Raw genomic sequence first — 26224 nt, 5'->3', positions numbered from 1 at the left:
GTCTTGCTATGTTGCTGAGGCTGGATTTGAACTCCTGGGCTCAAGTGATCCTCCTACCTCAGCCTCCTGAGTAGCTGGGACTACAGGCATATGCGAACATGCCAAGTTACTTCTATTATTTAACCTGTTATAGAACCTTAAGAACTTGATTATATCCTTCTAAAAATACAACAACTAAATTTCAGATATCTAATAATGTGTGATCTAGTATGAAGGTTAATCAAGGCCCCCTGATTTTGATACCCCTACTTTAGCTCTGGGCAAAGAAAGAAAGAAGTGGCAAAATATTAAATCAAGAAAAGCTGTAGAAGAGCTTTGGAGAAGATATAAAATCACATGGATAAAACAATTTTACAAAAATCTTCCTGACTCTTATTCTTTTTTACTTGGCTTTAGTACCTTCTCACTGAAACATGGACAGGGTCAAGTAGAAGGGGTAGAAATACTGACTACAGAGATAAAACAGTAAGCTAGGGATCAAAAGATATGTATAATATTATTTCCCAATAAGCAACTCTTCTATTCTTTAAAGATCATCATTTTCTTGAATATATATATAAAAAGATCATTAAGTTGAATAAGCCAAAACTTTTGGTGTGTAATAATAAATAAACTTTATTGTTGACTTTCAGTATTTCTTTTAACTTATTTTATGGGGCTTACCATGTCTATGCATAAAATTGAGGGTAGAATTCATGTTTTCGTTCATTTTCAGGAAATGAAAATACTCAACAATTAATATATCCATACTAGTAACACAAACTTAAATTTCAAAGTTACAGTCACTTTGATTTCCCTATTCAGTCCTACTATAGGCTGGCCAACTGCATTGGGAGGGAGGGTGTCTGAATGTCACTTGCAGATCCTTTGATTTAGATGAAGCTCTTTCTTTGCTTTCTGCTCCTGGGAATATGGCAGTTCACTTGACTATTAGGATCACTGGGCCCTTCCATGCAGTTTCTAGGTCTAAGACAACTTTGTGCATATGGCCCATCTCTGATCCATGATATATACTTAAGTAACATTTACTCCAACAAACTCTAAAAATACAGGTCACCCAACACAGCCATATCTTTGTCACTCCACCTTCAAAGCAGCTAGCCAACAGTCTCATGCTCTTTAGATTTCCCAGGCATGAGTCAAATAGCTGGTGCTAAATGGTAGGGGTTACTTATTAAGCTCTACATCTCCTTAAAGCCTTTCTTTCTTGGATTTGGATCAAGGGAGATGCATCCCATTCCTTCTCCTTGGAGGTGTGATGGGACACTTAGCACACTAACAACTTTCTCTCAAAAAATCCTCCTTTCCTTAATTTCCAACCTCCTAATCCTTGTATATCTTTGACATGGTTAAGTAGCTTAAGAATCACATAACTGGTTTTCTCCTTCCTCCTCATGTAAGAACTAAAGGTGTTTTCACATCTCACCTTGAAATCTTCTGTCTTAGGGCTTCAGCTAAAATAAACAGGGAGAGTCTCATTTTGGTTCCAAAACTGTACCAAATTCAAGAGGTAAGGGAAAATAATTTTTTTTCCTACCAAATAAGAAAGAGCAAATACTAGCAGATGATTTGAAAATTTTTATAGCTGAAGTAAATCACTAAATGAACAGTATTTATTTACCACCATGTTTTCATTTGCCAACCATATGCTCATCTTCATAACAAATAAAAATGTAGAATTATTGATGAATTTCATGTACCAGGGATAAAGGCTCAAATCCTAAGAAAACAGATTTGCTACTTTATGCCCCAAGCTGCTAACCTTATTTCCAAAGAGGAATTTCTATAGAGAATCTAGAGATAAATAAGAACTCAAGAAGAGAAATATGTCTGCTCTTTTGGCTACATTATCTTAGGAAACTTACATAAGCTCTTAAAAAATAATTAACATCATAGAGGTCAAATAGGGATTTTATATCAAAGAAGATATTGGCTCCAGAAAGCACCAAGTAAATTGACTTTACATAGAATAAAATCAGAAGCTGATTTTAAATCAACAGCTTTATAATACGGAGAAATGAATTTAAATGGACTCTGTTGGGTTTAAAAATTTTTCTCAAGAACTTTCAATGGTGCTTGATGACAATCAAGCTTTGACTTCCACAGTATTTGAGTTTCAAATTCCTCTGGAACATTAGAAATCTTACTATTTCAACATGACCCTTTTCCATTTTTATGAACATCAGAGATACCCTAGTTACATCACTAAGGAATGTTTTTCTCATAATTTGCCATTTTAACAAGTCTTTGCTTGGCCTTTTCAAATTTTACTTGCTCTTTTATCATTATATGCTTTTAAGGTAGCTTAAATTAATTTAGATTTTAGGTATTTGTGCAGGGTTTATTCGACAAGAAATAATTTCTAGAAAAAAATTATTATAACAGCAACTAAAATGACACTTTAGTTAATCTCATCAAAACTCAAAAGAACATAATTTAGAGTGAAGTCCATCTAGAAACTGATTTTTGAGCACCTGTCTGTGGCTGATGATTGTCATATACACTTAGAGAAAGAACTAGATGAGCTATATACATCTTGGGTACACAGTAGGCATATTGAAACTAAGAGGTAGAATTAATTTAAAATTCTTGGCAAAAATCAAACACTTAACCATCATGTGAATATAGGTTTTCATATCTAATTTCATGGAGGCTCTATTTTTGCTGGTCCTACAATCTAATATTACTTTGTTTCTAAATTCGCCTTTCTAGGCTATGGCCTTTGGCAAAGATAATGACAGGTAAATTACTTCTAAGTCATAGATCTGTCATAAATTTGACCCAGTCAAATGATCAGTAGATACATTCTTGTTGCCAGTTTTTATTATCTCTTTTATAAAGGCATTAGAAACTTTCATTTTGTTATTTTCAAATCGGCCAGTTTCCTATAACTAATTAAGGTTCTAGTGTCCAGTGGAAAGCAAAAGAACCTAAATTTGCTTCCTTTCTTTCTTCACTCCTGCCTTGTGTACATGTGCATGTGTGTTATGTATTTATGTGTGTGTGCACAAGTATAAAAAATGATTATTTTTTCAGCTTTTAGCCTGAATGCTTGTCATTCCATTTGCTATAATTCCATTTACCCCCCTTCCAGAAATAGATGCTTCAATTGCAATCCTTGCCTCTTTAGAATCTCCATGCAGGCAAGCTTAGCTAATAAATTTTGATTAATGTAGCCAACTACCAACTCCCACCTCAAGCCCCCTTTACTTGGAATACTATCATCAGACTGGTTTACAGAGAGAAGGAAATAACAATAAGGTTGTGAGGGATGAAGATGGGGCAAAATAGCAATAAAAAGTAATTATATAAAAATGCTAAAGATATAACATCTGCTTTTTGCATCATCCCACTGAGCTTGACAGTTCCAGATTTATGCTATTGTCCATATTTAAACAGATACAAAAAAGGGAAAGAGAAAAGAATGCTTCTGCGAGACTATTAAATAGTACAGGAAAAATAAGAGTCATTATTACACCAGTAAGGAAAAGAGAAACTCAGTGAAATTTCTTTCCACAGATTTGCCTTTGTGATCTGCAAGGTGCTGTTCCCCTGCTTACATTCCGTTACCCTGGCAACGCACTCCTGTAAAATAAAGATTATTAAAGCGCATATGATTATTTTGCTGCTGAGTGAATAAGACAAGCCGCTTCTGAAATGCCTTATCAGAGAAATTCAATTTTAGTCCAAATTGTGTTTTTGCTTCCTTCTAGCTTTTCTCCTCCCTCCCCCCACTTCAAATAAAACCATCATCTCCACAGTTACTACATGATATTTTGTTACTCATTCACACTCTTAGTATTTTAAGCCATCTTTCTTTTAATTTCATGAAAGCATTTTCCTCAAATTTTTTATAGCTCTAGTCTATTTTCCAGCTATCTACCATCTGTTTGCAAATCAAAATTATAAGGCAATGTGTCCTTGCCTTGATCTTATTATATAGTAGTAGTAGAAATATTGAGTTCTGTACCAAACATAAATGTATGTATTATGCATTGGATAGGCAATATTTGACCAAAGGATGATGCAAAAAGCTAAGATAAGGCATGTGGTGCCATTTTAAAGGCAGCATATCCAGTTGTACTGGTTATCCTCACCCTTAAGTTTAGGATCTTGCGCTTTCCCTATTTGACACAGCCCTAAGGTGATATAGAGATGGGTAGTTCTATAGTTGCTTTGACAGCCAGTCACACCTTTGTTGCCTGATACTTCTACATTTCCTATTCAGTTATAGAAGATAATAAGTAAAGATTCTTGAGCACCCTGATATAATTTAATCCCAAACTTTATAATGTACTCTTAATATTAGCCAATTTCCTAAAGATATAGTAATGGCAACTTTGCTAGAACTATCTAGTAATGATTTAAAAACTATAGCTTTTAACATGTTCAAGGTTTAAGCAAAGGTCAGTAAAAAAAAAAATAAGTAAATTGGTAACACTATACTCATATTAACCGTATATTCATATTGTTTTCATGCTGTCTGTGTGAAGAAGCTAACATTTAAGATCTCTAATACAAGTCTGTTCAGAAAAAGGCAAGGTTCCAACTGAGGCTGCACAGAAGACCCCCTACATGTCTGCTAAAACTGATGAAAGACAAAAGTGGGTAAGAACAACGCTTATGAAGAAGAAACCTTCACCCTACACTGCCCAACAATGGATGGTTTAGATGAATGACACTGTTTCTACTGAGACAATTTATGGGACATTTCTCACTGCCCTAAAACACTGGCATATAACCTGATACTGCTGCATCATTAAACAAAATAAAGCAGAAGTATACAGTGTTGATACTCTAACAACATGAAAACATTAGTCTGTTCTCTGTTAAGAGACTCATTTTCAGGCCCATGCAAGTGCCATATCCTTACATTGTTTAAGCGGGCTGGCCCACTGGCTTTTTACTTAACTGACTACAAATCTCTGCTGATAACTAAGAAGTGACACTGACATCTAACAAGTCCTAGAAACTCTGAGCACAAGCAGAATGCTGTATTAGTTCTTCTGATGCAAACCAAATTTAGTATTATACATCAAATCTTTTGTATACTAATACCAATGAACTTATGGCTGTAATTCACTCCCAGTACTGCCCAGAAGGTGTCACCACAGCATCATTGGCTTGAAGGACTTGGGGACATGTGGGGGAGTAGAAAGCAAAGGGAGAAAAACAGACACAAAGAAAAAAAATCTTCATAAAGACAAAGGAAAATAAGACTACTAGGCAATAATATTGCTAAATAAATAAATTCAAGTATTCACCCCATGCTAAAAGTATAAAATTACTGCAAGAGAAAAATGGGCCTCCACTTGTCAGTGAGAGTAGAAAGTGGAAGATTCAAGGCAGGTGCTACTTGAGCTAATTATTTTGAGGAAAGTAAAAAGCAGGCAATGAATAAAAAATATCCATGTCCTGAACCTGGTCCAAGCTTCTCACCTAAACTGGTTTACCTCATTATTACATCTAGTTGTATAAGCTGCACTGGACCACATAAAAGGGAAGATAAAAGAACAGCTGGGAAGAGATGCTAGGAAGAATCAAAGAATATAAAACACAAAGTCTTTTATTGAGAAGCTGCACAAATTAACTCCAAATTACTACCACAGTCAGACAAGAAGAGGCTTCAAGGCACAAAACTTGTTGCTGCACTCCATCTTGCTTTATTGTGGTGTCTTCACTCATGTAGCTAAAAGCCATCCCCTTTATAGTACTACATCTTTTAATCTCCACTCTTCCCCCCCTGTAGTTTAATTAAAAGACAATGAACCTTTTAAAGCAGTCAGATGGAAAATATAAAATTGCACCATTCTATCAAAGTATAAGATACTCCTGTTCTCAGAGCATGAGAAGAATTCAAAACAACATACTTTGTATTTTAGTATACTCTAGTCCCTCTGTGCCATTTCTTCATCAGGGCTCCTGGTTGGAATTGCTATTTGAAACCAGAAATGCAGTTCAATCTAAGAGTGATAAGCAGAGGAAAAACCTGAAAAAAATGGTCAAATTAGATCAATTTGATCTATTCTTTACATTATTGTAACTGATTTTTAATTTCTAAAATAATATTATTGTAATTCTGCATTCCTCCTATGTTTTACTGACATAGGCCTAAAATTAGTAGCCTTTCCTATGTAAGTATTATTTATCCAATGCATTGTCAGTTTTAGGGCATGTGGGTTAAAATAAGATAAATACAGTAAAATGTTATTGGATGATAAGTAGCCCTGAATGCTTAGCTTTCCTCCAACTCCACAGCCTAAATCTATTAATTTTGGCAAAGGGCACCAAGACAAATCCATGGTGTTCGAAATGTTCCATGGGAGTCTTTAAAAATGAAGGTCTTGTCTACTCTTTATGGACATTAAAATGCTTCATCCCAAGGACCCCTTTATAGAAAATTGCAAGCTGTTCTGTTTTATCTGCTTTGACAAGATGAAGGGCTGAGCTGGCCCTAGAGGGATGGGATACAGAATCTGAGTAGCTCAAAGTTGAGATTTCCAATAAACCATCTCCTACAATTAGAAGAAGACATGGAGGAGATTCATTTCAGTAGATAGTTTCAACCCATTAAGAATTATTCTACTCTCTCTTACTTATTTCATCAATAAAAATTTAACTAAAATCATGTACCTCCAATATACTACTCCAAACTAGCAAGCACTAAAGCTCTCATAATCAGCCTAGTAGAGCATTGGCATACACATGTCCTTCTTAGTCACTTAATTCTGATGCCTGCTCTCTTAATTTTTGATTTCTTACAAATTCCTTTCTAGCACTACTCATACCAAGTCATTACTACTCTTTACCCTTAAGTTCAATTGTCCAGTACAGGCTGAAAACTTCTGTAGCTTCTTTTTTTTTCTTACTGGAATATCAGTCTCCATAAAGGAAATATTTGCATATTTCAGTTAGTTAATAAATGCTGGCAGGACACGAGATTTAAGTTTAATTCTCCATCTATAGATTCCTAATATAGAAACCTTGCTAAAAACTTCCAAAGATACCATTCAGTTTCATTAATGCCAACTCTCTTTTGTCCTTCTGTAATTGGCATTGTTATTTCTCTTATTTCTTGTAGTGTCACCATACACCATAAAGAGTCTGAAATAAAATTTGGCAAAAATAATGCTTCCCTTTAGATTTAAAATTATAATTGTTAATCCTATAAAAAGTTTCCAAAGCCACATAATCATAAGTATACCTCTATATAAGTCAACTTATATATTAAAGTAATGAAAATGGAAGGATGGAAAAAAATAATCTCTCATCACTACTCCAAAAGCTTTAACAATAACAAAAATGATGAATTTATCATGAAAGATCTCACCACATCCCTCAAACATATTCTGAAATCCTATACACAGTAAACAATAACAGAAGCTTTGACCTAATGCTGCAATCATCTACTGTTATCATCTCAAGTTTCTTATTTTTCTATAGCAAAATATCATTAAAATTTTACTAATTCATCAAAAAGGAGAAGAGAAAAGAAGGTAAACTTTTCAACAATTAAAATAGAAAAGCATAAAAAAAAGATTTATAGCCCAGGCTTTCAAATCAGACATACCTGGATTTGAATATTGGTTCTGTTGACTACTGACAAGTCCTTGAACAGTCTAAAATTCAGTTTCTTTTTCCACTAAACAATAAAATCAACTTTGAATCATTGTTGTGATTAAATAAGGTAATATAGGTATACCATAGCACTTGACAAATAGCGAATAAATATTTAATTGTTAGTTATTACAGAAAGGATTTTCCTGGGGTGGACCTATTGGAGAATGAAAATATAATATTTGTTTTATATGTCTCAGGGTTGTTTTCTGAGACAGAGTCTCTCTCTATTGCCAGACTAGAGCACAGTGGCATCATCATAGCTCACTGCAATTTCAAACTGCCGGGCTCAAGTGACCTTCCCATCTCAGCTTCCTGAGTAGCTGGGATTAGAGGTGTGTGCCACCACATCTGGCTAAATTTTTTTCACTTTTTGTAAAGATGGGATCTCACTGTGCTGCTCAGGCTGGTCTCAAACTCCTGGCCTCAAGAGATCGTCACACCTCAGCCTCCTGAAGTACTAGGATTACAGGTGTGAGCCACCATGCCTTATATGACTTGTTTTATAATAACAAAATAACATTCTATATGGAAGAACAAATGCAATAGTTTCACCTTGTTGATAATTTAAAATTAACCTAAAGAATAAATATTATTGGGTTTTCAGAAATGAAGGTATAGTGACTTCACAATTTGATATAAAATTTGGCATGTGTCCTATGGTTAAAACATGGGAGGTAAAATATAAAAATGGATAACTGAAAACAAATGACATAAATAGGCTCGCAAATAAGATACATACCTCCATGGACCAGAATGAAAAGAGAAATGCAAAACAGTGTATGGGGCTGAGGCTACAGGTGTCCTGGACTTTGGAGGGAAATGGTGGTAGCCAGGGATTAGGATCCAGTATGATAAGAAGGACTAAACAGTTTTCATAGAAATGGGGAATAGAGAGTATACATGGGTTGATGCTAAAGCCCTCATCTGAAAGACAGTTCAGCAGCTGAACCTGTAGAACTCCTAATAACACTCTGGGCTGAACTGTCATTATAAGACCTATTTCTGGACAGGAGCCTTGGGGAGCCAGATGCAGGTAATTGAAAAATCATAACAAGAAGGAATGAGCAAAGTCAAATAAAAAGTACAAAACACTCATAAAACCTCCCACTCAAAATAGGCCTGCAAACAAAAATTCACAGAAATCTAATCCTAACAAAGGTATCCAACAGAATCAACAAATCAACAGTCAAAAAATGAACTCACTCCAGATAAAATTAGTTTTATTGAAACAGTTTGACAATGACTTTAAGAGAAGTATGTTTAGAATGTTTGAAGGCATAAATGAAGAAATAATTTCTGGCAAAAGGCAATAAAGAATTATAAAGAAAGAGGCAGATAAAAAATTTAAAAAATTAGATGCAGGGAAGAATTATCTTTGCAAATATATAAAACCCTAAGGAATAAAAGAAAAAGCTATTAGATCTGAAAAAATGAGTTCAACAAGGTTACAGAATATGAGACCAAAATATAAAAATTAATTGTATCTCTATACACCACCAGTGTATAGACTACAGTTTAAAAATAAAATAAAGTAAATAATTGTATTCACAATAGCATCAATAAGGATAAAATACTCAGGAATAAATGTAACAAGAGAAGGACAGACTTGCACACTAAAACCTATAGAACATTGTTGAAAAGAATTTTAAAAGACCTAAATAAATGGAAAGACATCCAATGGTCTTCCAAGGGACTGGAAGACTTAATATTGTTAAGATGGCAATACTCTACAAATTGTGATCTACAAGTTTATAAGAATCCCAATCAAAATTCCAGGTAACTTTTTGCAGAAACTGACACACTAATGCTAAAATTCATATAGAAATACAAGGGACTCAGAATAACCAGAAAAATCTTGGAAAACATGAGTAAAGTTGTAGGATATATGCTTCTCAATTTCAAAACTTACTGCAAAGATATGGTAATCAAAATGGTGTGGCTAACATAATGATAGATACAGATAAATAAAACAGAATTAAGATACCAGAAATACACTCATATTTCTGGTCTATTGATTTTCAACAAGGATGCCAAGATAATTCAACGTAGTAAAGGGATATGCACATGCAAAAAAATGAAGTGGTCCTCTACCTCATACCATAAACAAAATTAAGTAAAAATAGATCAAAGACCTAAACATAGGAGCTAGAACTATAAAACTCTTAGAAGAAAATATAGGAGCAAATATTCTTGACCTTGGCTTGGGCAATGATTTCTTAGATATAATGCCAAAAGCAATAAAAAAAAAGGTTTGATAAAATTGGACTTAATCAAAATCAAAAGCTTTTATACTTCAAAGGACACAATCCAGAAACTGAAAATATAACTGATAGAAATGAAAAAAGTATCTGCAAATAATACATCTGATAAGGAACTTGTGTTCCAAATGTATAAAGGACACATATAACTCAATAATAAAAAGACTAAAAATACAATTTAAAAAGTGGATAGAGGATTTGAATAGAAATTTCTAAAAACCAAAGGTAGAAATGCCAACAAGTATATGAAAAGATGCTCACTAGTCATTAGTCATTAAGGAGATGTAAACCAAAACTACAATGAGATACCACTTGATATTTACTAGGATATATAATAAAAAAGATACAATAACAAGTATTAGTGAGGATGTGGAGAAATTGGAACCCTCAGACATTGCTGGTGGGAATGTAAGATGGTGTAGCCACTTCTGGCAGTTCCTCAAAATGTTAAATATAGAGTTATATGACTCAGTCAAACAGTTCTACTTGCAGGAATACTTGAGAGAAATGCAAACATATTACCCACACAAAAATTTATACATCAATGTTCATGGCAGCATTATTCACAATAGTAAAAAAGTGAAAATAACACAAATGTCCACCTAATGATAAATGGATAAATGAAAAGTAGTAATATTATCTGACAGAAGAAAAAAAAAGAATGAAATACTGATATATGCTACAATATAGATGAATCTCAAAAATGTTATGGTAAGAGAAAGCAGTCAGTTACAAAAGACCACAAATCATATATTGCAAGATACCATATATACGGATGTTCATTGTAGGGTAATCTATAGAGAGAAGATAGATTGGTTGTGACACAGGGCTGGGGAGCACAAGAAAATGCAAGAGGGAACAATGGGGAATGAATACCAAGAGGTATAAGGTTTATTTGGGGAGTGATAACATGACAGTGTTCTAAAACTAGATTTCGGTAATAGTTGTAGAACTCTGTAAATATACTAAAACCCACTGGGTTGGATGCTGTATATAGGTGATGCATATATTTATGACATGTAAATTATATTTCAATAAAGTGTTTAAAAATGGCTGAGGATGAGGATGTAAATTGCTACAACAGTTTTGAAGAACAATTTGGCAACATCTAATAAGGTTAAATATACATATATACCTAGCAGATCCACTCTTAGGTACATAATGGGGCAAAAATCTTAAATATGAGCACAAGGAGACAGGCACAACAATGTTAGTTGTAGTGTTGGTTTTAATACTTGAAAAAATGAAAACTACCCAAATGTTTATGAAGAAATGAATAGATAAACTGAGGCATATTTTTAAAATGAAATATCAGACAAAATATATTGATGAAAATGAGTCTCAAAAATAGAATGTTGAGAAAAAAACAAACCAAAAAGTGACATACATAGTGTGATACCATTTATAGCTCAAAAACTTGCTACAAAAACAACATATATCATTTTAGATACATAAATATTTAATAATAATGTAACAATATCTTTAGGAATAAAAAACACGAACTTCAAGGTACAGCTTACTTCTAAGAAGAAAGGTAATGGGATTTGTTAAGACATGAATTATATCTACAAGGTATCATTATTATTATTAAAAAATTCCATAGCAAGCAGGACATATATAATAGCCATATGGGTAGCACTTACATCAGTCTCCATTTTTTCTGTATGTTTAAAATATATTTTAACACATACACAAAAATTGCATGATCCAATAAATTTAAAGTTTCCCCAAATAGCAAAGCTTCTCAAAAGGATTTTTTTGTTTTTCAATCAATATATTATACTAAGGGCAAATATTACTCACCTAAGCCAGCATTAGAGTATTACTAAAAGTCAAAGGATTCATTTAGTCAAAATGTTAAATTTTTTAAAAAGGCAAAATTATTATGCATGAATTTAAACACATTAAAAATCAGATGATCTCTGACCTTCCCATTAAAGTGTCACCTGACAAGGTCATTGTTTCTAGAATATAATCATTATACAAGAATGAGGAAGAACATTTAGTGGGGTATTCTCCCTATTGTTTTCTCAGTAGAAATCACAGAAATGACAACTGTAATTAAATCTTTTTTAAAAATTACCTATGAGTTTTAAGTCAGGATGAAAATTATTTCTAACCTTATGAACTTTCACACTGTACTGCACTAAAAGAAATCTTTCCAGTTTTCCTTTGTATCAGTAAAATATATGACAGCTAAATAAATAGGAAGTCTTCACTTCTGACCTTTGTTAGCCATTCAAAAAATCAATTCTGATTGCCATTATTCCACTTACCAAAGATACAAATGAAATAAATATAATAATTAACACTGAGTCATTTCTTACCCATGAGAGCTGAATGCATTAAGAAAAAAATTATTACAAAAGAAGGGAGATGGTACCATTTTAGCCCCTAAGCCATAGAAGTTAAGAGATTCTTTCCATTTTCTGATAATGATGACTTAAATTTTGGAGAAAAAAAAGATTTTTCAGATTGAAGGGCTGTATTATGGAAATCCAACCATCTACAACTACTATCATTATATAAAAGTTTTCAATTTTAGAAAATTTAAGACCTCATTTGTGATCACTGTAATAGACATAGATTATCCTTTACTGACTTTCCCCTCAAAGAAACATAATAAGATAAAGATAATGAAACATTTTATAACATCACCTATATTCACTACGCTGTCACCTACTTTTCTATCAGGAGTGACAAACAGGTCTCACTGTGTGGGTGGGCCAACTCTGAATGACCATAAGTGACTGCTCAGAACTCTGTGTCAAAATGGATTTTTAGGCCATCTGTGCTTACCAGCAGAGTGGTAGACTGATTAGGAAAAAGGAATGGTTAGATGTCAGCCAAATATTTGTCAGCCTGACTTTATATCTGAAACCAGAGTCAAGAAAAATTAATTTATTCACTCACAAATACATTTGAAGGTATGTAATAAAGTGAGTTCCTATCTAAATGATTTAAATAAAATTCAAATAATTATGAGCACATATTCCCAAAAAATATATGCTACGAAAAAAGGAGGATTTTCTCAACTAGGAGGAATTGGTAGTGAGCCTGATGGGGACAACATGAATCACAGGAGGAAAAAACTCAAAATATTTATTGTTTTGCCTATTTTTGACATTGCATATAAATGGAAACATATAATATGTGGCCTTTTGTGACTAGCTTCTTTCACTTAACATAAAGCTTTTAAGATTCATCCATATTGTAGCATGTATCACTCCTTTTTTTTTTTTAACAGACAGGGTCTCACTGTCACCCAGCTTTCCAAAAAGACTCATCCCTCCACAGCAATGACACTATTTGACAACCTGGCACCTCCCTAGAAAAATCCTGTTAACAGGACATGTCTATTTTGACCTGACTCAGAACTTACTCAGTGAGGAAAGCTCTATTGCTGGGCATTTATTGAAAACAATTAGAAACATTGCTTTAATTATCACAGCTGCCCAAGGCAGTGACACCAATTTTTTCCTGAATAAGTGTTTCTCAGATTGTTGCTAGCCTTTGTTTAAATTCCAAAGGCCTCAAAGAGTAGATTTTGCCAATTTTTTTTCTTTTATTTTATCATATTATGGGGGTACAAATATGGTTAGGGTTACATATATTGCCCCTGCCATTCCTCCCCCTGCCCCCCGCCTTACCAAAACATCAAGCATGTCCTACCCCCAGGTGGTGTGCATGGCACCTATTTTGTAAGTATATATCTTTCCCCTCCTCCCACCTCCCATCTGCCTACCATTGATAAAAGTTTTTTTTCTTTTTTTGACCTTTGGGTTACATTGTATATATCTGCCTTTCCCTACGAAGGGTTAGAGGTATTCCCTCCCCTCCCCCTAATGCTCACCACAACCCTAAGATGTATATCTCCCCCTCCCCCAAACCCTGGTGAGCACTATCACCATTTGAGCACCATAGTTTTAATCAGTCAATACCAATTTGATGGTGAGTAGATGTGGCACCCATTTTCTTGATCTTGTGTCACCTCACTTTGGATAACGGGCTTAAGCTTAATCCAGGATAGCATAAACAGTGCTAGCTCACTGTCATTTCTTAGAATTGAGTAGTATTCCACTGTGAGCATATACCAAATTTTAATTATCCACTCATGAATTGACAGACACTTGGGTTGTTTCCATGATCTTGCAATAGTAAATTGTGCTGCCATAAACATTCGGGTGCAGATGTCTTTATAGTAAAATGTCTTATGCTCTTTTAGGTAGATGCCCAACAATGCTATCGCTGGGTCGAATGGTATTTCTATATCTAGCTGTTTGAGGTATCTCCAAATTCTTTACCACAGAGGTTGCACTAATTTGTAGTCCCACCAGCAGTGTAGGAGTGTTTCTGTCTCTCCACATCCTCGCCAGCATTTGTTGTTTTGGGATTCTTGATACAAGCCATTCTCACTGGTGTTAGATCGTATCTCATTGTGGTTTTGATTTGCATTTCTCTGATGATTAGAGATGTTGAGCATTTTTTTATGCGTTTGCAGGCTATTATCCTGTCTTCTTTGGAGAAGTTTCTGTTCATTTCCGTTGCCCATTTCTTGATTGGATTGTTTGATTTTTTCTTGTTTATTCTTTTAAGTTCTAGATAGATTCTTGTTATTAGACCTTTATCAAAAGTATAGATAGCAAATATTTTCTCCCACTCTGTGGGTTGTCTAGTTACTCTAATGATGATTTCCTTAGCTGTGCAGAAACTTTTTAATTTGATGAGATCCCATTTGTTTATTTTTGATGCAGCAGTGATTGCCTTGGGGCTCTTCCTCAAAAATTCTTTGCCTAGACCAATGTCTAATAGGGTTTTCTCATCATCTTCTTCTAGGATTCTTAAGGTTTTGTGCCTTAGGTTCAAGTCTGTTATCTATCTTGAGTGAATTTTTGTCAGAGGTGAGAGGTAGAAATCCTGTTTCAATCTTCTGCATGAAACTAACTAGTTTTCCCAGCACCATTTATTGAAGAGGGATTCTTTTCTCCAATGTATATTTTTGTCAGCTTTATCAAATATTAGGTTGCTGTATACTGATGGTTTTATCTCTGGTATCCCAGATCTATTCCAGATATCGATGCTTCTGTTCTTGTGCCAGTACCAGGCTGATTTAACTATTATTGCTTTTAGTAAAGCTTGAAGTCAGGAAGACTGATACCTCCCAGTTTGTTCTTCTTACTTAAGATTGCTTTGGCTATATGAGGTTTCTTCTGGTTCCATACAAAGTGCACAATTATTTTTTCTAGATCTGTAAAGAATGCTGGTGATATTTTGATGGGGATTGCATTAATTTTGTAGATAACTTTAGGTAATATTGACATTTTAACGATATTGATTCTATCAATCCATGAACAAGGTAGATTTTTTCCATCTGTTCAAATCATCTGCAATTTCTTTTTTTAGTGTTTCATAGTTTTCCTTGTATAAATCTTTTGTTAAGTATACTCCTAGATATTTAATTTTCCTTGGGGCTATAGTAAAGGGTATTGCGTTTTTGATTTGAGTTTCTGCTTGACAGTTCTTGGCATATATGAATGCTTCTGATTTGTGTATATTGATTTTATAACCTGAAATTTTACCAAATTTATTTATTAAATCTAGGAGTCTCTTGGATGAATCCATGGGGTTTTCTAGGTATAATATCATATCATCAGCGAAGAGCGAGAGTTTGATCTTATCTGCCCCCATTTAGATGCCCTTCATACCCCTCTCTTGTCTGATTACTATAGCTAGGACTTCGAGTACTATGTTGAATCGAAGAGGAGACAGTGGGCATTCTTGTCTAGTTCTGGATCGAAAAGGAAATGATTTCTATTTTTCCCCATTTAGGATGATATTAGCCGTGGGTCTGTCATAAATGGATTTGATAAGCTTAAGGTATAAACTGTCTATGCCTATGTTAAGAGTTTTTATCATAAAGGTGTGTTGGACTTTATCAAATGCTTTTTCTGCATCTATTAGATTTTGTCAATTTTTGCTAGAGTTCTTCCTTTAGTGGAGGAGCAGATTTTCAGAGGTCCTTACTCCACCATTCCCAATGTACTTTAAATTATTCCTATTTAATGTATTACTTCATGTTCATTTACATTCTAATACATCTTCTTTGCAATATAGGATAGTGAAATTCAAATCTGATACTATACATTTATAATTTCATACTGCATATAAATGTGCCCATTAATGAGTTCATTATGGGTTAAAAAGAATTTAGTCTTTAAAGGCTTTATGTTTTTCATATACTCTTGGTGGACTGTTACATAAGTTGTATTTTTTTCCCATTTCAAATGATGTAATATAGGCTCTTATTATCCAAAAATTTATTATTCTGTATACTTTAAAAAATGGATTAGATTCAGAAAACCAGGAATTGCAAAGCACTACAGATATACAAAGTTAGGGCACCTCCTCAGCTATAGTTGGGATAGGAGAAAGCCCATGATGGTGGCAGGTAGTCAGTGAAAACTTTCTAGTAGAGGTGGTATGTAAGTTATCCTGAAATATGAGCAAAAGTTAATTAAGTAAATAAGACTTGGAGTAGAACAGTGGAACTCCTGAGAGTCAGGTGTTCCTGGTAAAGCAAATGGCATAAAGAAATAAAAGGGCATGGTCTATTTACATCCTAAGTGTTTCAGTATTAGAGCAGTAGAAAATGATGGTATTGAGGTGTGCTTTAAGTTGCCATATATGTATCATAACTAAAACTATTACAGTGGGTGATATTATCAAGTGATAATGTCAAGAGTAACAAAAGATAAAGGTCTACATTGCAACCCTTGTTTCAGATTTTAAGGAATAATTTTAGAGTTACCCTTAGATCGTGACAAGCAATGAAAATTGAAAACAAACATTCCATTAACAAATCTTTCTGAATGGAGAATTAATGCAATTTAGTTTATGTTTTTTATAGGTCCAGGTTGAAATATTCATTAGCAATCACTAAAAAGCCTAGAGCAGTGACAAAGCCACAACACTCTGCATTGTCTTTTGAAGACAGCTGCACAAATTGCCACAATTTTGTGCCACACTGCAATGCTTTTTTGCAATAACATAACTATTTCATAGTATAGTTTAACTGGGAACCTAAAGGTACTATACAAACAAAAACTCATTAATCCTCAATATGCTACTCAGAAAAGAAGGCCAAATACAAGTTAGTATGGAATAAAAAAAAACCTTAGCTTATTTCCTTTTTAATTTAAAAAAATTATCAGAATATATATGAAATCCCATTACGTAATTATTACACAGATCTCATATGATAGCTACCTCAGTTCCTCATTTTCCCTATTGTAGTTTTGCCTACATGTCTGTAGAATGCAACCTTTCAGCTATCTATCATAATTTTTATTTATGTTTACTATATTCCTACAGTATTTCTAAAATACACACATACTCTCTCTCCCAACCCACCTCAAGAACATACATTCCTTCAAGGTAATCCATCTAAAGAGCAGCAGGAAAAATATTTGATTCATGTTGGCAATCATTTTATAAATTAGGGTTACTTCTTTTTGCTGGTTCAAATAAACTTGGGCAAAGGTTATGAAACTCTGTAGAGAGTTATATTGAAAGAAATGGTCCTTCTCCAGCCCAGTTCTTTATTATAGTATAAGTAATTAACCACCATCACAGTTGCACTGGCTTGCCTCACTTTTTTCCATCCAAACATTCAACATATTGCTGATTTGGCAGGATAGGAGTGAATACTACTGTTAGTAATAGTAGTTCCATCAGTAGCCACTTCTATATTTTGAATATAAAATGGTTCATAATTTGGGGGGAATAAGAAACTACAACAGATACAGCTGCAAAAACAGCCAACTTGCCATTTTCCTGAACTTGATAAGAGCCTAAATGAACACTTCTATATTGTATGACAAGTATGAACCAGCTGAAAATCTAATTTATAATAATATTCTCCTTTTTATTTCTCCCTATGCTAAACTACATGATTTCCATTATTATGTCAAATCCATTTTCTGCTATTCTCTCTGCTTTTCACCTTCATCCTTTATTCCTGAAGTGTCAAAGTATAAAATATTATAATAGTAGACCTGCAGAAATTTAGTAATAAGGCAGATATAAGTTTAACCTAGACTAAATGGTTTTCAAAAATTATTTCCATCTTTATCTAACAACTCTGATCTAGGTGTTGCCAACTCAAGTTTCTATCAACCCAGAACAACTTGGAGCTGAACAGCAATTCCAATTTGTTTTGTGTCCCCATGTCTATGAGTTGATTCTATATTTTTTTTTATGGTTTTATGGAATACTCAGAAATATTCAACTACTAATAAGTCTAGAAATGTCTCTCATAGTTAAGATAGTTATAATTCAACTCAACAAGTACTTCCTGAATATAATGTTCAATATTGTACTAAGTATAAACATAGTTATTCATAAAGCAATAGCTACATTTAAGTGTACTTGATAAGTCACTAGGTTTAAATCTAATTAAATCCTCACAACAACCCAATGAGGTATATACATTCATCCCAAATTGACAAGTAAATAAAAAAGAATCATAAAATTATTAATTAGTGATGGTAAATTTGAACCCAGAACTATTCGACTCCAAAGCCTACATCCTTAAACACTATATTACATTTTCTTCCTGAATGGTATTTTTACTTGGCTTTATAATCTATTTGTAATTTCAGGTCTAAATTTTTCAAATTGTAAGTTTTTAAGAGATAATACATTTACTTCATTTAAAACTAAACACTAGGCCAGTAAGAACTGAAAACTGGTAACGATAAGCTTATCTAGCATACGGATCACAATTTCAAGTATTAAAAGAAACCAGTACTCTTTGGATAAATGGCTTATTGAAAGACTGAGGCAAGTAATATATAAGATGAGCCTGGAACATCTTATACCGGAAAGCAGAAAAGTGATCAAAAAATGATGAGGACATTTGGAGAAATACAGAAGTCAGCTTGAAGAGGTTCCTACTGGCTGAATTTGGGAGAAGATATGCACTGAAATAATGTGAAAACCTTGAGTTCATACTGACACTTTTTCTTTAAAATAGGAGAGAACAAAAAGTTGTTCCTTATAACAGAACAACAATTAATTAATGTAGAAGAAATATTAGTGTAGGAAAATCACCATTTGGCAATTATCAGAGTAAAAACAGAGTTAGGCAAGAATCATCAACCTACATTATAATTCATGGGCAAAAGCTTGATGAGGAATGGGATACTTCCATCAACTCAAATTTATCTCCCCATAAAATTTTTATTAATTACAAGGGAAAAAAGGTAACTTCACAATGGACAAACCTATCAGATGGCACCTAAACTAAATGATCATTTAACATCAACATTAATAGAACAAAAAGACATTATATGCCTACTAATGTGACACACTGAGAAAGACACAACATCACTTTTGTAGTATTCTCACCAAAAATTCATAACCTAAATCCAATCATGAGGAAACATCAGACAAACCTGAATTCAGCGATATCTTTAAAAATATCTAGCCTGCATTGCTTTAAAAAATGTCAAAGTGATGAAAAACAAAGGAAACAAAGAGATGTGACAATAAATGCAAAATGTGATCATGGATTGGACCATGATCCAGAGAAAATGTATTTATTTTATTTGCTATAAAAGCAAATAAACAGAAGGGAAACTAGGTATAATATACATCAGATTTGTATTGTATTATGTTAATTTCCCCTGCACTTATGTATCAGAATATTCTTAGGAAATACAAACATATTTTGGGGTAAACAGGCATTCTATCTGCAACTTACTGTCAAATGGTTCAGAAAACCATACCGTTTATACATAATTAAATACATGACATCATATATATATATATATATATATATATAGAGAGAGAGAGAGAGAGAGAGAGAGAGAGGGAGACACAGAGAGATGGGGGATGATAAAAGCAAATACAGCAAATGTTAACAATTTGGTATCTGGTAAAGAATATATAGAATATAGAAATTCTTTGTAATATTCTTGTGTCTTTTCTCTGAGATTAAAATTATTTCAAAATGAAAATTTTCAATAAATTATACTATAAACCCTCAAAATAAACTTATACTTTGTTAGTAGAGAAACAAATAGGGCAGCTGAAATATAAGGTAATGTTCAAAAAAATACAGTCTAACCAGATATTCTTTAAATTTTTATTTTTATTTTTTTTTGTTTACATATTGTCTGTATCTTTAAATTTTTAAAAAAATATTCTTTAAATTTGCATTAGACATAAAAAATTACAGTATTTTTAGTGTGATAATGATTTTTTTTAAAATAGTCCTTATATGTTAGAGATATATACTGAAATATTTATGGATATTTACAGATGAAATAATATGATGTCTGAGATTGACTTTAATCTAGTAAAAGGGTATGGGTGTGGGGTTATAGATGAAATAAGATGTATCATGGGTTGATAATTGTTGAAGGTAGGTAATGGGTATGAATGTTAATTATTTATTCTTTCTTCTTTTATATAATATCTACAATAAAAAAGTTTCTAAACAATCAATGGTACATTAAAATATAACAGAAAAATCTTACTTCCACTCCTGTCATTTCTACCATATTTCCTGTCAACTCATCCCTTATAAGTAACCATTTTATTAATATTAGTTGCTTATTTATCTTTCTAATTTCTTTATAAAATACAAGGAAATATAAATGTAAATTCTTATTTCTTCACTCTTCCTACAAAAGGTAACAAACAATATACATTGTTCTTTACTTTGCTTCGCCTCCCCTCCTAACTTCATATATTCTGGATATTTTTCCATATCAGTCGCATTCTGTACATATAGACACATACATGTATATATTCCATCTTATGGATACAATCAAATGGCAACAGACTGGTTATTGAGGAGATGCTAGCTACTGCAATAACTAAATCCTGAAATCTCAGTGGCTTAATAGAATGAAACTTTAGTTTGCACTCACATGATAGTCCAATGTTCAGCAGGCAGATTTCCATGGCCATTTCAGGAGACCAAGTTCTGCTATAGTCCAGGGCTTCAGGCAGCAAAGGGGTGGAAAGGGGTGTGAGGGTGGGAGCTGGAGAAGAAAAGACATAATTGTTTTTTAGTCACCTTGCTCAGAAGTTCTATCAGATCACTCTGCATATATTCCACTGTAATTAACAGCCATATTACATGCAAGGGAGGCTGGGCAATTTAGTCTCTGGCCTGGCACTAACTTAAATTTACTCTAAGGAAGGGTTAAACAAATTGCTGGAGAACAGCTAGCTGCCTATAACTGTGTTTTATTCCATGGTGTGTTTCTTTGCTTACTTATCTTAGAGATGTTTTCAACAGTTCATGCAGGGATGACCCATTTTAAAATCTTTTTTGGAACAAGACAAGGATGCCCATTTTCATTTCAACATAGTACTGAAAGTCCTAGCCAAAGCAAGAGAAAGAAATACAAGGCATCCAAATCAGAAAGGAAGAAGTCAAATTATCCTTGTTGCAGATGACATAATCTTATATATAGAGAAACTTAAAGACTCCACCAAGAAACTCTTAGAAATTATAAAAAAAAAAAAAAAGTAAGCAAAGTTGCAGTATACAAAATCAACACACAAAAATCATCAGTAGCATTCTGTATTCTAACAGCGATCAATTTGAAAAAGAAATCAAGAAAGCAATCTTGCCGGGCACCGTGGCGCACGCCTGTAATCCTAGCACTCTGGGAGGCCGAGGCGGGTGGATTGCTCAAGGTTGGGAGTTCGAAACCAGCCTGAGCAAGACCCCGTCTCTACTAAAAATAGAAAGAAATTAATTGACCAACTAAAAATATATATACAAAAAATTAGCCGGGCATGGTGGTGCATGCCTGTAGTCCCAGCTACTTGGGAGGCTGAGGCAGGAGGATCGCTTGAGCCTAGGAGTTTGAGGTTGCTGTGAGCTAGGCTGACGCCACGGCACTCACTTTAGCCTGGGCAACAAAGTGAGACCTTGTCTCAAAAAAAAAAAAAAAAAAAAAAAGAAAGCAATCTCATTTACAATAGCTATAAAAATTAAAATACCTAGAAATAAATTCCACCAAAGAAGTGAAAGATCTCTACAAAGAAAAATATAAAACACTGATGAAAGAAATTAAATAAGGCACAAAAAGTAGAAAGATATCCCATGCTTATGGATTAGAAGGATTAATATTTTTAAAATATCTACACTACCCAAAGTGATCTACATATTCAATGCAATTCCCATCAACCCATCAAAATACCAATGACATTCTTCACAGAAATAGAAAAAACAATCTTAAAATTTGTATGTTAACACACAAGACCCCAAATGCCAAAGAAATCTTGAGCAAAAGGAACAAAGCTGGAGGCTTCACACTATCTGATTTCAAATTATGCTACAAAGGTGTAGTAACCAAAACAGTATGGTATTGATATAAAAACAGACACACAGAACAATGGATCAGAATAGAGAACCTAGAAATAATTCCATGCACCTACAATAAACTCATTTTCAACAAAGGCACCAAGAACATACACTGGGGAAAGGAAGGTCTCTTTAATAAATGGTGCTAAGAAATAAGAAAAGTGGATATCCATATGCAGAAGAATAAAACTAGACCCCCATTTTCACCATGAAAAAAAATCAACTCAAAATAGATTAAAGACTTAAATACAAAACCTAAAACTATGGAACTACTAATAGAAAACATTGGAAACATGTGACAAGATATTGGTCTGGGCAAAAATCATTTGAGTAAGACTTCAAAGGCAAGGCAATTTGGCTAGAGAGATTTCACAGAAGAAAGGGGAGTGGGAAGCAGTTTAAAAAAGCAAAACTAGATAAATGGGATTACATTAAGCTAAAAAGCTTCTGCACAGCAAAGGAAACAATAAAAAAAAGTGAAAAGGCAACATATAGAATGGGAGAAAATATCTGCAAACTATCTATCTGACAAGGGATTAATACTCAGGAACTCAAACTCTAAAAAAAAAACACCCAATCTGACCGAAATAAAAAAAATAAAATAAAAAAATAATAAAAACAAAACAAAACAAAAAACAAAAAACCCAATCTGATTAAAATATGGGCAAAAAACCTGAATAGACATTTCTCAAAAGACAAATGGTCAGCATGTATATGAAAAAATGCTCAACATCACTAATCATTAGGAAAAGGTAAACCAATACCACAGTGATATATCATCTTATTCTAGTTAGAATGGCTATTATCAAAAAGAAAAAAAAAGAAAAACAAATGCTAGCAAGAATGTGGAAAAAGGGGAACACATACACTGTTAGTGGGAATGTTAAATTGTACAGCCATTATGGAATATGGCTGGTTTCTCAAAATGGAGTATGGAGGTTTCTCAAAAAATAAAAATAAAACTACCATGGGACCCAGCAATCTCACTGCTGGGTATATACCCAAAAATAAAAAAAAGGAAATCAGCATATTGAAGAGGTATCTAAACTCTCGTGTTTACTCCAGCACCATTAACAGTAGCCAAAATATGGAATCAATCTAAGTGTCCACCAACAGATAAATAAAGAAAATGTGGCATACACAAACAATAGGATATTATTTAGCTATAAAAAAGAATGAAATCCTGTCACTTGCAGCAGCATGCTTGGAACTGGAAGTCATTATGTTAAATGAAATAAGCCAGGCACAGAAAGACAAATATCTCATGTTCTCACTCATATGTGGGAGGTGAAAAAATGGATCTCCTGGAGGAAAGGAGAAGAACACTGGTTACCCAGAGGCTGGGCAGGGAAGGGGAAAAAGGGATGAAGAGAAGTTAAGAAGTACAAAAACACACTTAAATAGAAGAAATAACTTCTAGTATTCAATGGTACAGTAGGGAAATGATAGTTAATGATAATTTATTATATGTTTCAAAATAGCTAGAAGAGAATTACAATGTTCTCAATACAAAAGATAAATGTATGAGGTGATAGATATCCCAATTGCCCTGATTTGATTATTACACGTTGTATACAGGTATCAAAATATCATATGTACCCCAAAATATGTACAAATATTACATATCAATTTTAAAAATTTACATTCTACAAAAAAGAACTTTATTAACAGCTGCATAATACAGGCATGTCTGCCAGAACTAGGCAGTCACGGCTTTCATCTAAGCAGCATAACTACATAAGTCTTGATGTTTCAGCCACAGTTCTGAAGCACCTCAGTTTTTGCAAAATAAGGCTGCTCAGACAAATATGGTTAGATAATTACTCTGAACAAAGGAGCTCATAGACTTAGAGATGAAGCCAGCTCCCCTTCTCCTAGTCCTCTTGGCCTTGGAGACTAGTCTTACAGTTGACAGTAGCAGATTTCATTCCCTCTTGCAGCCTACAAAGGTAGATTTTATTCCCCTTTACTTCCCACACAGTTGCCTTCCTCTTTTTACTTGCAGTTCAGGGATTAGAAGAATTAGAGGGCTTTCTCCAAAGCTACTCTTACCCTTGTATACATAGCAGGTTAGAAGGGTAGGAGAACTTGAAAACAAAACAAAAATAGTAAAAGCTGTTGAGTTCTCAACCAATGACCAATAAAAGTCAGTGTGAAACTCTCCCTACCCTTGAGTAGAGTAAATCTTAGGATGTGTTTTCAACTGTTGCCCAGAACTTATACACAGAGGTCCTTAATTTAATATTGTATCTTTTATTGATTACTACTTATCTGTTCTTTTCTTGTTTCCCCATTCCTCTACTGACGTTTCTTAGGATCACCTCCCAAATAAATGACTTGCACTCAAATCCTTATCTAAGGGTCTGTTTGGGAGGATCTAAACCACGACACCCTTTTTCCCAGCTGCTAGCTCCTCACCAGGCAGGGCTGGTTGGAGACTCTCAGGCAGTGTTCAAGATGCAGTTAATTTCAATGGGCTAGGCAGCATAGCACAAAAAGCATTTGAAGTCACTGTTACTTCGTACAAAACATTCGCATGTTATGGAAAATCACACACTGGAATCACCATGATTTCTGTGTTATAATGGTAACGTTTCCCTACCTATGAATTATACACAGAATTTTTAAAAATTTCAGAACGTTGTAAGGGTACAAATGTTTTGGCTACATGAATGCTTTTGTACAGTTTGAGTCAAAGTTATAAGTGTGTCTATCACCAAATGGTGTGCATTGTATCATTAGGTATGATTTTACCCATCCTCTCCCCCCATCATCACAGAAAGAAGAGACACCAACTCACTCTGAACATACATGATAAGTCTAAATCACTCCCCTAAAATTTTCTTTCATGTGTGGCAGTCATGTACAACACAAAGCACTAGCAAACAGAACTTCCACAATGACGAAAACGTCCTCTATCTGTGCTGTCCAATACAATAGCCTCTAACAATAAATGGCCGCTGAGTATCTAAAATGTGACCGGTGGCTATGTGTTAAACAGCGTGGTCTTGGAAGGTAATAAATTAGTTTTCTGACCTATAGAATATTTATTGAGAAATATTTAATAACTATGTTCTAGGCCCTATTTAAACACTTCATACATATTATTTCTCTTATACTTTCCTATTATTCTGTTTCTCAAATAAGTAAACTGAGTCTAAGAAAGGTTAAATAACTTGCATCAAGTTCTAATTCTTTAGGATTAACAACAATAATGCCTATCCACAGACTACTGTAGTGAGAATATTAGAAAACATGACGAGAGGCTTAGTAAATCATAAAACAGTATTCTTAAGCTAGATATCATTTTCCCTTCTTTTGATCTATCTTACGATGCTAGCACATCACCTTATACATAGTAATTATAACAGAATTAAATGAAAATTTTACATGGCTTATAGGTAGTCTTTTATACTTATACATAATGTTTTTCTAAAAATTTGAATGTAAGTTGAATGTGCAAAATGGAATCACAAAAATAAAATGTGGTGTAGCCACACAATGAAATATTACTCAGCAATAAAAATGAATGAAACATTGATTCATGCTACAACATGAATGAACCTCAAAAATATTATGCAAAGTGAAAGAAGCCAGTCACGAAAGAACACATAACTACATAATTCCACTTATATGAAATTTCCAGCATATACAAATTCATAAAGACAGAAAGTAAATTAGAGGTTGCCTAGGGTTAGGAGGGTTGAAAGGAAATGGGGAGAGACTACTATTGGGTATGGAATTTTTTTCTGGGGTCATAAAAATGTTCTAAAACTGTGCTGATGGTTTTTGCAAAACTATGTAAAAATAATAAAAACCAGTGAATTGTACATTTTGTAAGAGACAGGGTCTCACTCTGTCACCCAGGCTGGAGTGCAGTGGTACAGTCATAGTTCACTGCAGCCACAAACTCCTGGACTCAAGCAATCCTCCCCTCTTCAGCCTCCTGAGTAGCTGA

The 26224-nt window shown here is 33.7% G+C and overlaps 1 long non-coding RNA gene across 1 annotated transcript in view; it reads right to left on the bottom strand.

Annotated features, from left to right (window-relative positions):
- The window catches only part of LOC105859038 (uncharacterized), a 219957-nt gene that overhangs the window by 124145 nt on the left and 69588 nt on the right, over positions 1-26224 (bottom strand). Inside the window, exon 2 of the long non-coding RNA XR_012913694.1 lies at positions 20816-20929. This is a non-coding gene — a long non-coding RNA (uncharacterized LOC105859038). The remainder of the gene's footprint in view (positions 1-20815; positions 20930-26224) is intronic.

Source organism: Microcebus murinus, chromosome 20 (genome assembly GCF_040939455.1).
Source record: "Microcebus murinus isolate Inina chromosome 20, M.murinus_Inina_mat1.0, whole genome shotgun sequence".
Classification (NCBI taxonomy): domain Eukaryota; kingdom Metazoa; phylum Chordata; class Mammalia; order Primates; family Cheirogaleidae; genus Microcebus; species Microcebus murinus.
Note: the sequence above shows the minus strand (reverse complement) of the source record. Positions and strands in the feature narration are given on the sequence as shown.